We start from the raw sequence: 15,674 nt of genomic DNA on the forward strand, positions 1-15,674 counted from the left end.
CGTCAGAGGCACCCTGGGCTCGGGAGCATGGGGCCACTCCCAGCCTGGAACTGCTGTAACAATTACCAGCACTGATGCCAAGGAAATCATGGAACCAGAGCTGAGGGGCATTACCGTCCAGGCCAGAGCTCTCACACTGCATCCATGGAACCCCAAGGGGATGGGAATGGGGTGCAGTGTCCACAGGGCAGTTCAGGGGCTGCTTCTAAAGTTGAGAAGGCAGGTGGGAATAGTGGGAGAGGCCAAAGAGTCTCTACCCCACTCTGATTTCAGCAGCTCCTCTTCTGTCTGTTAGGCCTTCTGGATTCCTCATAGAACTTCATGCATAGAAAGGGATCTGTGGTCAAAGCAAAGTGTTAAAAGCAATGATCTATTCAAAGGCACACATGGGAAACTGTGGCTGTCTTAGGTGAGGTTCTTCTGGAAGCAGAGCTTGAGCTAAGGATTTGCATGTAGGGGGTTTGTTTAAAAGATGCTCTGACCAAAGCAATCTACAGATTCAATGCAATCCCTATCAAAAGGCCAATAGCATATTTCACAGAACTAGAACAAATAATTCTAAAACCTGTAAGGAACCACAAAAGACCCCAAATAGCCAAAATAATCTTGAGAAAGAAGAACAAACTGGGAGGTATCACACACCTTGATTTCAAACTATACTATGAGGCTATAGTAATCAAAACAGTATGGTACTGGTACAGAGACAGACACATAGATCAATACAACAGAACTGAGAGCCCAGAAATAAACCCACCCATATATGGACAATTAATCTATGACAAAGGAGCAAAGAACATACAATGGAGAAACGACAATCTCTTCAATAAAAGTTAATGGGAAAACTGGAGGGCTACATGCAAAAGAATGAAGCTAGATCACTATCTTAGACCATACACAAAAATTAACTCAAAATGGATTAAAGACTTGAATGTAGGGCCTGAAGCCATAAAATTCCTAGAAGGAAACATAGGCGGTAACTTCACTGACATCGTCTTAGTGATGTTTTTGTGGCTCTGACTCCAAAGGCAAGAGAAACAAAAGCAAAAATAAACAAGTGGGACTACATCAAACTAAAAAGTTTCTGCACAGCAAAGGAAACAATCATCAAAATGAAAATGCAACTTACTGAATAGGAGAAGATATTTGCAAATCAGGTATTTGATAAGGGGTTAGTATCCAAAATATATAAAGAACTCATACAACTCAACAACAACAACAAAAAATAAACAAACTGATTGAAAAATGGGCAGAGGATCTAAATAGACATTTTACCAAAGAAGACATGTACCTGGCCAACAGGTACACGAAAAGATGCTCAACATCACTAATTATCAGGGAAATGCAAGTTAAAAACACAATGAGATAACACCTCACACCTCTCAGGATGGCTATCATCAAAAAGACAAGGAATAACAAATGTTGGAGAGGGTGTGGGGAAAAGGGATCCCTCATGCACTGTTAGTGCAAATGTAAAATGGTGCAGCCACTTTGGAATACAGTATGGAGGTTCCTCAAAAAATTAAGTATACAAATACCACATGACCCAGCTCTTCTACTTGTGGATATTTATCCAAAGAAAATGAAAACACTAATTCAAAAAGATATATGCACCCCTATGTCCATAGCAGCATTATTTATAATAGCCAGGGTATGGAAACCATATAAGGGCCCATCAATGGATGAACAGATAAAGATGTGGTATATATGTGTGTGTGAGTCTTTTTTGTAAGCCACAGAAAGGAATGAAACCCCGCCATTTGCAACAACTTAGATGGACCTTGAGGGCATTATGCTGAGTGAAATAAGTCAGACAGAGAAAGACAAATACCAAATGATTTTGTCATACATGGAATCTAAAAACAGAAACAAGCAAAAAATAACAGTGAACGGACAAAATAAGACAAAAACAAGTTCATAGATACAGAGAACAGTTAAAGTGCTACCAGAGGGGAAGGATGTTGCGGATCAACTGTATGGTGATGGATGGTAACTAGATTTGTGACGGTGATGACTCTATAGTGTATACACATGTTGAACTATAATGCTGTACACCTGAAACTTATATAATAAAAAAAGGATGATTTTTATATATCAAATAATTGTGGCATTATCTTTCCATTTTTAAAGGATTTTTATCGGACATTTATATTAATGTTCACTTAATTCAATGTTTTCTATTATTAGATGTCCATTTGAGGTATAGATCATTTTTACATGTTATCGAAATATACAATCTATACTGTATATTTACATGTTTACATGTATATTTACATGTTATTGAAATATACAATCTTGTCACAATATATTGTTTGATAATAATAATAAACCATGCCTTTATTCTTAAATCTCTTGTGTTACAGAAAACCTCTGAAATGTTCAGTATCACCCTAAAGTAGAAAATTTATTCACTGTATATATAATTACTGTCACTCATTATTTTAAAGTATAAATAAACGTATGAAAAATACAAAAAAAAACCTCTCATACTATAGACCACATCAAAAAAAAAATTGCAATAAAAAAATAAAAGGTGCTCCGAGAAAAACCGGTAAGGGCGTGGGACAAGAAGGATAGAAGAGGAAAAACCAAAAGTACAATTTCTGGTGAAGTCTCAGCCTCCAGAGTTCCTGCAGGGAACTCTGGGGCATAAGTTACCCCTAGATCACATCCAGCTTCAGGTATAGGAGCTGGGCTTTTGTACTTGCACGCCATTCAGTCACCTGCTATGGGCCCCAATGAGGGGCAGGGGACATGTACCCCCAGGCACTTCTGGCTGTGGGATGGAACACCACCCCGCACCCCACGCGCTTCTGCACCCCAGGCAATCCTCTGAAAAAGGTCGCAGGTGTGAGCAGTCATCGGCAAAGCCCTCAGAAGCACACAGAGTTGGTGAAAGGGATCCATCGGAATCTGGTGACAATGCTGAACTTTACCTGAGCCCTGTGATCTTGGAAAACAGTGAAGGTTAAGAAATCCCCCTCAGCCTTTTGTGTCCCAGGAAACAGAGTACCGCAAAGAACAACCTGTCCCCATGTGACTTAAGGAAGAGTCACAGGTGCCCCCCTTGTTTTACCTTTGACAAGCCAGACACAGACCTTCCACATTCCTATTCTTTGCCTCATAAATGATTCATTGAATAAAGTTTCTCCTTACTTGCAAATTCAGATTTATTTTGTATTGGACAGGGCACAACGGTGCCCACGACTGGGGCCATACAGACAGTAGCCGGGCCAGAACTCAGGCCTCCACTCCCAGATTCATCACCTCCCCTAGGACTGCAGTCCTCTGCGGTCTCACCCCCATGCCTTTATGTATGGCATCCCTCCCTTCCCAGGCTCTTATCCCCCCCTTAAAAATCCTGTCCATCCTCCCAAGCTCACCTCTTCCCTATGTCTTCCTCGGTACACGTGGACTCAGTAGAAACTTGTATTTATTGAATAAACATCACTCCACTTATTCACTTGGACAGGAAATAGCTCTAGGCTGTGTCTGAGATCCCAGGAGCCGCTTCATGGGCGTCCACAGGGTGATCAATAACATATCATCTCATAAAGACATACAGTCAGTTCAGGTATAAGGGGTTGCTTGGTAAGGCAGAAATTTAATCCTTTCACAAGAGTGGCTAGGGACTCATCTGGTTCAAAGTGAACCAGCAAACCACTCTGCCTTCTAAGCTCTGAGAAGAGCCACTTAGAGGACTCTCTCAGTTATGCAAATTATGTAGGAGGAGACATTTCACCCAGGGGAAAAGTATAATGCGGACCTTCCTCACCTGACACAGGGTACTTCTCCCAATGCACCTAGGGATGCAGAAATGTCTTGGAAGAAGTGAGTCAATCTTTCTAGGAGCCAAGAATTTCCTGGGAAGGAAAGGATTGAAATCCCAAACCTGAGCCCAGGCATGTAGTGCAACATTACTGGAACATCTTTAAGTTGATTGGATGCTCTGCCCATTTTCAGAACAAAAGGACAATAAGGGTTCCAATAGAAGATTAACCAGAAGGAAGAGGGAGCTTGGACAGGTAACCCATGTTTGCCACCAGGCTGGAGGTTTTGCAGCTCTGGGACGTGTAACCAAGGCTGTAACTCCTCTGAGCCCAGCCACTCTGACCCAGCTTCAGAACCAGTGAGAGAACATGTGACTGTGAAATAGGATATCCAATGCCTTCCTCAACTCCATGTGCCCGCCCCAACTCTCTGAGCTTCTGACTGAGAAAAACAGAAATGGGTGCTGCTTCATTCCCACCCTCTAAATCTTGCCTGAAGCTGTACTTTGTGATCCGCCCTAGCAGGAAACATACAGGAAAGGGAATTCTGGACAATGCAGTTTAACTTAGCCAAGTTGACACATCATAAAACAAACCCAGATAAAACCAACCCAGTGAGACGTAGCCAGCACCCTGATCAAACCAGGCCGAAAGCCTGGATTCTCTGAACTAGTCAATTACAGCCAACAAATTTCCTCTGTCATTTAAGCTAGTGTAAAACTGGCTCTTTTAAAATTTGCAGACCAAAAGTATCATAACTGTTAGAGCCAGGGAATAAAATCAGGGTCCAGCCCTGGGCCAGCAAGAAGAATGCGGAGTCTAAATATCCCAGAGAAGGAAAAGGAGTACAGGATAAGAAAGACTGAGTTAGCTCTTACTGTACTAAGCTAAGCTAAAGAATCCTGTCCTAGAGAAGCTTAAAGGAAACTTGTAGTCTGACACTAAGTGTTCCAGTCCAAAGAGCTAACCCCAAACTTTGGAGAAAGGAACAAATATTATATGATCCCCTCCTGGGGCACTCAAGACTCTCCTCCATGTCATTTCTTGTAACTCTGTTCTCTGTGGTTGTTAAAGTGGTCCATCATCATTTAATTTTTCAAATCAGGCTCTTGTCACTCTCATCACTGAATGTGACTCAGTGGCTTCTACTGACTCAGATAAAGAATAGGTCCCTCCTTAAAAAAAGAAAAAAATTGGTCTCTCTTAGAAGAGAACATAGGCAAAACATTCTCTAACATAAATCGTAGCAATGTTTTCTTAGGTCAGTCTCCCAAGGTAAAATAAATAAAAGTGAAAATAAACAAATGGGACCTAATCAAACTTACAAGCTTTTGCACAGCAAAGGAAGCCATAAACAAAACAAAAAGACAACCTACAGAATGGGACAAATATTCGCAAATGCTGTGACTGATAAGGGCTGAATTTCCAAAATATACAAACAGCTCATACAGCTCAATATCAAAAAAACAAACAACCCAATCAAAAAATGGGCAGAAGACCTAAACAGACATTTCTCCAAAGAAGACATGCAGATGGCTAAAAGGCACGTGAAAAGATGCTCAACATCACTAGTTATTAGAGAAATGCAAATCAAAACTAAAATGAGGTATCACCTCACTCCAGTCAGAATGGCCATCATCAAAAAGTCTACAAATAATAAATGCTGGAGAGGGTGTGGAGAAAAGGGAACCCTCCCACACTGTTGATGGGAATGTAAATTGGTGCAGCCAATACGGAGAACAATATGGAGGTTACTCAAAAAACTAAAAATAAAGTTACCATATGATCCAGCAATCCCGCTCCTGGGCATATATCTAGAAAAGATGAAAACTCTAATTCAAAAAGATACATGCACCCCAATATTCATAGCAGCACTATTTACAATAGCCAGGACATGGAAGTAACTAAATGTCCATAGACAGACGAATGGATACAGAAGATGTGGTGCATATATATATATATATATATATACACACACATACATACACACAATGGAATATTACTCAGCCTTAAAAAGGAATGAAATAATGTCATGTGCAGCATCATGGATGGACCTAGAGATTATCATAATAAGTGAAGTACGTCAGACAGAGAAAGACAAATATATGATACCACTTATTTGTGGAATCTTAAAAAATGATATAAATGAACTTATTTACAAAACTGAAACAGACTCATAGACATAGAAAACAAACTTATGGTTACCAAAGGGGAAGGCGGGGGAGGGATAAACAGGAGTAAATTTGGGATTATCAGATATACACTGCTATATATAAAATAGATAAACCACAAGGACCTACTGTACAGCACAGGGAACAACAACAAAAAAGAATAGGTCTTAATAAATACTTACAAACATTAAGGAGTAATGATTAAAAGAATCGTCTTTGAAGGAAGTTAAATCTATGTTCAAATCCTGGCTCTACCACCTACTGAATATAATATATTGAGCCAAGTTTCTTAATCCATCTAAGCCTCGATTTCCTAATCTGTAAAGTACAATAAGTCCTATCCCACACAGTTACCAAGAGGATTAAAAAAGATAATGCACAAAGACTCACATAGGGCTGGCACTTAATAAATTGTCCCTCGGTAAATTGCTATCGTGACTATTCTTTCCACTACTATTTTAAGTGTTCGATTATTACTACTATAGAAGAAATATGACTTCATTACAAATGAGTAGGAAATTTTAAGGAAGTGGGAACTCTAAGATGTATTAAAAAGCATGATGTCAATCTACATTTTAATCTTTTGGAACAATCTCTAAGACACTGAATGAGGGGGAAAAGCCAGTTGTGGAATAAAGTATAGTAAGCTCACTTTTGTGTAAAACTGATATATGACACAGTATACACTCGTATCTACAGGTACATCTTTCTAAGTGCATAGAATATGACTTGAGTAACACACAAGAACCTGGTACCAGAGGCTGCCTCTGACAAGAATGATGAAGTCAGGGTGGGGCAGGTCGAGGAAGTGAAGGGACATTCACTTTTATGTACTCTGATTTTTTTACCGTGAGCGTGTGCCCTGAATATTTATATCACAGTTACAAGTTTCATAAATGTCAACATTTGGTAATCTTTATTCTCTATAATCAGTAGTTCTCCAAGTGCGCCCCTCAAACCACCAGCCTCATCATCCTGTGGGAACTTGTTAGGAATGCAGATTTCCAGGCTCTGCCATAGATCTAGGGAATCAGAAACTCTGGGGATGGGGTTCAGCTATTTGTGTTTTAATCAGCCCTCCAGGTCATTCTGATGCACCTGAAGTCCAAGAACACTACTTAAATGACATTGGTTTGCTAATGAGTCTCCTTTCCTAGTAGAAAAATCTGTTCTTACTGGTTCAAACCTTAGCCTCTCTGGAGCAACTACTCCATCGCCTTGTTGCCTTCTCCCTGATTGGACCTGGGCATGGGGGGCTCACCTGGCAACGTGGTGTAGGAGGGAAGCAGGGGGGTGCGAGTCCATGCCCTTCTTCTGTGCTCACATCCAAGAGGATCACTCATGCCCTCCTCACCCTAACTTCACGCTCTCTCCACAACAGTGACCCAAGCTCACCCACTCCCGTGCCCTCCAGACCCCGGAGGACTTCAGGATGGTTTCCCACCTCACGTCAATGTGCGAAATAGGTGAAACTTCCCTCAGATGCCTCCACCTAGAACGTCCCATACACATTGCCACTTTACTGCCAAGGGGCCTCTTGGCCACAGGGCTGCTTCCTGAAATTTGTCACTTCCCAAGGTACATCCCAGAAAGCCTGAAAGTGGTCTCTGCTACGCTGAAACTCTCCACATTTCATTTGGGTACTCTATGAGGAATTTGATCATTCTGGCAAGTTTTCCCAAAACTCATTCTATGAAGTACAGTATTAGGCACCTTCTCAGGGACCTACCAGTATAGAAACCCCTGATCTCACCATTGAGATCCACTCTTTCTTGGACACAGGTGAAACTTTGATCTCCTTTGGGCAGAAGAATGACTTTTGTGCCATCACCAGTCTTCCTTCCTCCTTGTTTCAAGGCATAAAGTCTATGTTGTAAGTTCTTCAGACTTTGGCTCTTGGGGATTCAAAAAATTCTTTTCTTTCTTAAGTTCCTGGCCCTTGCAATTGAAAGCTATGGCCAATACTATGGCCTTTGCTAAAGACCTGCAAATGCATGTTAGCTCAAACAAACTTTGTTTTTCTATACCTTTCCTTCTCTGTACTCCTCATGGTAGTTCACAGTGACAGCCTGTAAAGGAGCAGGAAAAGAAAGCAGAAAAGAATTTAACACACACACATACACACACACAACTAGGGAAAAAAAACATATATCTGATAAGAGTCTAGTATCCAGAATATATACGAATTCTTACAACTCGACAACAGGAAGACTGACAGTCCAATTTAAAAATGAGCAAAGGACTTGAACAGACACTTTTCCAAAGAAAAGATACAAATGGCCAGCAAGCACATGTCATTAGTCACTAGGGAAATGCAAAACAGGTGTTCAAATAACAACTTGTACAAAAATGTTCATAGCAGCACTACTTGTAAGAGCCAAAAGGTGAAACAATACAAATGTCCATCAGCTGATGAATGGACAAACAAAATGTGGTATATCCATACAACAGACTATTATTTCGCCATTAAAAATAATGAGGTGCTGACACATGCTACAATGTGGATGAACCTTGAAAACATTCTGCTGAGCGAAAGAAGCCAGACACCAAAGGCCACATATTATATGGTTCCATTTATATGAAATGTCCAGAATAGGAAACAGAAAGCAGATTAATAGCTGTCAGGGGCTGGATGTGAGGGAGGAATGAGGAGTGACTGATAATGGGTATGGGGTCTCCTGTTTGGAGTGACAGAAATGTCCTGGAACTAGATAGTGGTGATGGTTGCACAACATTGTGAATGTACTAAATGCCACTAGATTGCACGCTTTTATTTATTTTTTTTATTGAAGTATAGTTGCTTTACAATATGGTGTTAGTTTCAGATATACAGCAAAGTGATTCAGTTATACATAGATATGTATACATTTATATTCTTTTTCTTATTCTTTTCCATTAAAGGTTATTACAAGATATTGAATATAGTTCCCTGTGTTATGCAGTAAATCCTTGCTGTTTATCTAGATTGTACACTTTTTTTTTTATTTTTATTTTATTTATTTATTTATTTATGGCTGTGTTGGGTCTTCGTTTCTGTGCGAGGGCTTTCTCTAGTTGTGGCAAGCGGGGGCCACTCCTCATCGCGGTGCGCGGGCCTCTCACTGTCGCGGCCTCTCTTGTTGCGGAGCACAGGCTCCAGACGCGCAGGCTCAGTAGTTGTAGCTCACGGGCCTAGTTGCTCTGCGGCATGTGGGATCGTCCCAGACTCGGGCTCGAACCCGTGTCTCCTGCATTGGCAGGCAGATTCTCAACCACTGCGCCACCAGGGAAGCCCATAGATTGTACACTTTTTTTTTTTTTTTTTTAATAATGACTCTTAGGTGCTGCCTTTGGGTTAGGTTTTTTTTTTTTTTTAAAGGAACCTTACTTTGTGTGGTCAAAGTTGGCTAAGATTGGACAGATTTATTTATAAGGTTTATTTATTTATTTATTTATTTATTTTGGCTGTGTTGGGTCTTTGTTTCTGTGCGAGGGCTTTCTCTAGTTGTGGCAAGTGGGGGCCACTCTTCATCGCGGTGCGCGGGCCTCTCACTATCGTGGCCTCTCTTGTTGCGGAGCACAGGCTCCAGACGTGCAGGCTCAGTAGTTGTGCCTCACGGGCCTAGTTGCTCCGTGGCATGTGGGATCTTCCCAGACCAGGGCTCGAACCCGTGTCCTCTGCATTAGCAGGCAGATTCTCAACCACTGCGCCACCAGGGAAGCCCTGTACACTTTTTAAATGTACACATTTTTTTAAGTGGCAAATATGTTAAATTATGTCGTGTGTATTTTACCACAATAAAAACCCCATAATCAAATTACTATTCCACTCTATATATATCACTTTTAAAATTCTATTTACCACACAAAACCACTCAGACAGCTCTAAACGGATATCAGCAGACGAACAGAGATAAAGTACTGTCCTCAGACAGCTCCTCTCAGAACTTGGAGTCAGAATCCCTGGTTTGAGTTCAAGCTCAGCCACTTCCTAGGGACACCTACCAGAAGCAGTGTTATGTGTCTATCACACTATTTCCTCTCCCTCTGAACACAGAAAGACTACTTTTTCCAGACTCCCTCATGTTCAGGATGGGGGCATGTGACAAAGTTCTTACCAATGGGAATGTGAGCCGAAGTGAAGTGTCACTTCCAGTCCAAGGCTGTTCTTAACTCACAGGTGGGAGTTCTCGACACTCTCTCTGTCTGATCTTCATGGCTGGACATAAGAACCTTAAGACAGAGTTACAAGATGGGAACATCCAGGGTCCCTAAGTCACCTTTCAAGTAGAACCATCAAGGAGAGCCATCTGAGCCACATCAGACCGTGACATGAGTGAGAGGTAAGCTTTCACTTTGTAAGATCACTGAGACCTGGGATTTTGTTACCACAGCATACCTTACCTTATACCGACTAATACATCAACTGCGTGGCTTTGAGGAAACCAGGGAACCTCTCTCAGGCAATTTCTTCATCCTCGTTCCCCACTGAGCACCTACCTCATAGGGTTATTATGAAGTTTAAATAAGATAATCCACATAAAATGCGGAATACAATGCCAGGCACATGTTAAATGCTCAATAAAGTTTAGCTGTTTCTCTTTTTATTATCAAACACATTAACCATAATCCCGCTATGCTAACATGACCACCATCCATATTTTTCCTAGGCAGATTTTTACATAAACATAAAAAATCATTTACACTATTCCATATATTGCTTTGATTTCCACTTGGGATTTGATAATAAGGATTTTTTCATGTAACTATATAGTCTTCCTGACCACCATTATCATTTATTACAAGCACTCTACTGGGAAGCTGTAGAATTGAAGAACATTTCATGCTTCTGGGTTTAGGACTCCCAGAAACCCTTTCTTAATCCACTGATTTGCCTATTAACAGTTCTCAAGCTTTCCCTGCACAATAAGAAATTTAGGTCTTTCTAAAAGTTATCCAGGACCCTCTGGCTGCAAGCAAATCAGGTGCCATTTCATCAGTCTATTTAAATCTAATGTCAGGTTCTTTTAACAGCTAAATGCTTCTCTAGGAACGGGCCCATCCCCTGTGAAGCTAGCATGGCATGTTTCCAGAAGGTAAAACGTGCTCTAACTGCTTTACTTGCAATATAACTTGGCTTCCGTCAAACTCCAGTTATTCTTCCATGTTAATAAATGCCACATGGTAAGGCGGAAACCAAAGGTCATATGTGTATTATGTATATTTATATGCAGGTATTAAACATGCATGGAACATATGTAATCCTTCAACCACTTATTCATTTAATAGCTGTGCTGAAAATTTTACTGTACCAAGAGCTGGAAATATACAAATATTTCATTCTCCCCAAAGAGGATGAGGAGATGGGGACCAATGACATCTCATGGATCTCAGAATAAATGCCAAAATTCTTACCATGTTTCTAATGCCCTACATGATCTGCCCCCCTGCTGACTCCCCTCAGCTTCAGCTCTGACCAAGTGATGGTTAAATTTATGTGTCAACTTGACTGGGCTAAGAGATGCCCAGATAGCTGGTAAAACATTATTTCTGGATGTGGCCGTGAGGGTGTCTCCAGAAAGGATTAGCATTTGAATCAGTAGTCTGAGTAAAAAAGACACCCTCACCAATGCAGGTAAAATAATATCATCTCCACTGGCATATTTGATGAGAGCAAAAGATTTAGATGTTATGGTAGAGAGAATAATGCCTGCCCCCCCCAAAATATGTCCATGTCCTAATCCTCAGAACCTGTGAATGTGTTAAGGGTACATGTCAAGGGTTGCAGATGGAATTGAGGTTGCTAATCAGCTTACCTCAAGATAAAGAGATTATCCTGGATTATCCAGATGGGCTCAATGTAATCACAAGGGTCCTTAAATCGGGGAAAGGAGGCAGAAGAGTCGGAACCAAAGAAATGACTTCATGAGAAATATTTGACCAGCCATTCATTGTTGGTTTTGACGATGGAAGGAGGCCATGAGTCAAGGAATGTGGACAGCTTCTAGAAGGAGGAAAAGCCCGGAAATGGGTTCTCCTTTAGAGCCTCTAGAAGGAATTCAACCTTGTCAATACCTTGCTTTTGGCCCCATAAGACCCATTTCAGACTCTGACTTCTAGAACTATAAGGTAATAAATCCGTATTGTTTTCAGCAACTAAGTGTGTGGCAATTTGTTACAGCAGCAATGGGAAACTAATGCAGATTTTGATACCTAGAATTTGGATGTTGCTCTAACAAGTACCTTAAAATGTAGAAGTATCGCTTCCAAGAGAAGGATACAGAGTTTGAAGACACAGAGGTGTAGAGGGTGAGGGAAAGGAAGTACAGCTCCTAGCACAAGAGACTGGAAGGCCACAGTTAGAGCTGGTTTGGAGCAAGTTACTCACCCCTGGTTGTCATCCAGGACAAAGCTTCCTAAGAGCTAGAATCCTCAAAATAGCCTCTCTACTGAGCACAGAGAGTTCACACTCTCTGATTTCAGGGTTTGCTGCTTCCGTACAAAGCAAGACAATTTCGACTCTGTTAACCCATTAAACATGACCCGGGAGGCATTTGTGTAGCCTTCCTCAGTGACAGGAAGAAAAGGGTTAACCTTCTCTCTGGCTAATGCGACTGTCCTCCTAGCTCTCTATGGGGCAGAAATCAATGAAAGCTGTTTTCATCCAAGTAAAAATAAATCTTAATCACCTTTGTAAAGAAGGAGAAGATAAACAGGCAGCGTTCTAAAAATGAACTCCCCTATTTAACAACTGTTAAGTGCTATTTCTTGAACAATACCAAAGATGACATCACATTCAGGTTATAAAGTGGGTATCATCAGCTGCTGATTAGGGAGCAATTGAAAAGGGGGAGGAAAGTAAATGAAGATATATAAATAGATTCAAAAAAGTTTGTGCAGAGGGCTCTCTGAATGTGTAAGGCATCTGGAAATGAGCAAGCCAGCAGCACATTTCTGACATCAGGGGCTGGTATCAAAGAGGATATCCAGGTACCACCACATTCCACTTGATGCCTCCAGCATCATATCCTAGGCTGGGTGGCCTCTGTTACTGACCCGTGAGGCAACGTGAAACCATAAAAACCTTCAGCCCACATGCCTTCTGTTTTCTGCCACTCTCACATCTCCCATCTTTTCCCTAAAGCCTTTATAGTACAACTTCCAATTTCCCTCCTTCTACTACTGAAGATGCCTGCTTGAGGGCTCTCAATGGCTCCATTTTCCATATTGTTGGAAGTATTTACTCCTTCATGACCTGTAAAGAGAACATACATTCTCATTGACTTTGGGCTTGACCATGTGACATGCTTTGACCAGTGGCCAGTGAACAGATGTGACATATGCTATGTCCATGCAGAAGTTAAGATGCATTCCAAGTTTCTACCTCTTAAGATCTCTTAATCTTCCCTTCTGTCATAAGAATAGAGTGTCCTAGATTAGGATGTCTCCTTGACTCCCTCAACCTGAATCCCAAAATGAAAGTCACTGAACAGAGCTTCAGCCAAACCGCAGCTGCTAAAATGTAGTATAAGAGAGAAATAAATTTGTGTTGTTATAAGGTACAGATATTTGAGGGACTGTTCGTTACCACACCAATCGAAATCTGACTATTACACAGCCCACTTCAATGACTTCTCCTCAATTTTTATCCTGCTCAGTCCCTGCAAGAGCATTTCCCAAAGTATATCTTCAGAGCCATAGTCATGAAGGAGGCTTAACTGGAGTAGGATAAAATCCTGCATAACCACTCTTGGAGATTCACGATGCCCATCAGCATATTAAAGGCTCTGAGAAGTCCTGCAGTATATGGTAGTGGTTAAAAGTATGAGCTCTGGAATTGCCTGGATTCGAATCCTGGGTCTACTACTGCTTACTAGGTGAGTGGCTTTGACAGATCACTTCACCTATTTGAGCCTCAGTGTTCTCATTTGAAAACTGAAGATAATGAGAGTACCTTCACAGGGTTATCGTGAGGATTAAAGGAAATAATGAAAATGAAGTACTACTGGACTTTTGTCCAGGTCACAGAGTGACCCATCCTTCTCCAAACTCATATAAACGGCATATGAAGTATTTTTAAGTATTAAAAACATATGTATAATCATGCTCAGGAACAATATTCAGATCTCTTTGGACTAGGAATGGGATGAAATTCCACAATTCGGTGGGGAATGGGGAAAGGGAGGTTGAGGGTTCACCAGGCACTGAAGCTAGAATCAGGTAGTGAGGTTGAAGAGCCCAATTCCCACAGAAGAATGGGACTGGACATTCTTCGCGCACGGCAGGGAAAAAGAGACAGTTTCACAAATGAGGCCAGGGACATGACTGTGCCTCCCCATGCCCTGCAAACAGAGGTTGAAATTTTCCATCATTTACCCAAGAACTTGAAGCTATAACTGAGATGTGGACGCATGGTGGAAGGAGAAAGCAGGACACATAAGTATTGATGAACCTGGTACATGTATCCTCTGACTCAGGGGCTGGAGCTGTTCTATCCCCAGGGAGTGAGAGCTCTGAGCTGCTAGTGTTAAGACCAGTTTCTGAATTGTGGACAGTTGAGACCAGGCAGAGACAACCATGATTCCATGGTGAGTGAAGGGAAAGCAGCGTAGGAGCTCACAATCAAGACAGACGCAAAAACAAAAATTACAAATCAAATTAGAGAAATGAACATCTTGATAGGGATCCAATAAATAAAACAATGGGAGAATTCATATCTGAAGAAAAATAAATAATATAAAACATTTTTAAAGATGTGTAAAACTTAAAAAGAAATATAAGCATAGCACGTTATCAATTTTTATCATGTTTGTGCGTAACACTCCTACATCAGTAGCTCCAGCTACGATTACTCTTTTGCACTCCAGTTCTATATTTTCAACCTCTAGATAGCTATCTGGCGAAAGTTGTTCAACTTCTTTAGGCCTCAAGTTTCCTATTCTGTAAAACTAGGTTGTTGCTGGGATCAAAAGATAACCTATGTAAAGTGTTCTGTATAATGCCTGGTACTTAGTCAATTTTCAATAAATGTGAATTACCATAATTATTACTAATCTTCCAAAAACAATAAAAAATATTGAACAAGACAAGACTCAAAGCCTGATGGGCCTCCACTGAGGACCTCCTTCTGGGCTAGCACTGAACTATATGTCCATGCTTGAACAAGAAATTCCACCGACTGGGACCACTTCTGAAAGAGATTTGGATGACCCAGATATATGGTTTATTCAAGACTGCATCATGCAAAAGCAGAATTAATCTGTTTGAGTCTGTTTTCTGCAGAGAAAAAGAAAACTCTCATGTTATAATATTTCTCCTGTTTAACGGTTTGGGCTAATTACTGAGGTATCACTTTACTGGACTCACACTGCAAACCAAACACAGTGGGCTTCCCTGGTGGCGCCGTGGTTGAGAATCTGCCTGCCAATGCAGGGGACACGGGTTCGAGCCCTGGTCTGGGAAGATCCCACATGCCGCGGAGCAACTGGGCCCGTGAGCCACAATTACTGAGCCTGCGCGTCTGGAGCCTGTGCTCCGCAACAAGAGAGGCTGCGACAGTGAGAGTCCTGCGCATCGCGATGAGGAGTGGCCCCCGCTCGCTGCAACTAGAGAAAGACCCAACACAGCCATTAATTAATTAATTAATTAATTAATTTTAAAAATACCAAACACAAATTGTAAATTTCTACATGGAGAAAATGCAAATAATTTGTGCAATTACACAAAAAACTTAAGTCATGTTTAAAAGAAACCTCAA

This window comes from Balaenoptera musculus, chromosome 15 (genome assembly GCF_009873245.2).
Source record: "Balaenoptera musculus isolate JJ_BM4_2016_0621 chromosome 15, mBalMus1.pri.v3, whole genome shotgun sequence".
Classification (NCBI taxonomy): domain Eukaryota; kingdom Metazoa; phylum Chordata; class Mammalia; order Artiodactyla; family Balaenopteridae; genus Balaenoptera; species Balaenoptera musculus.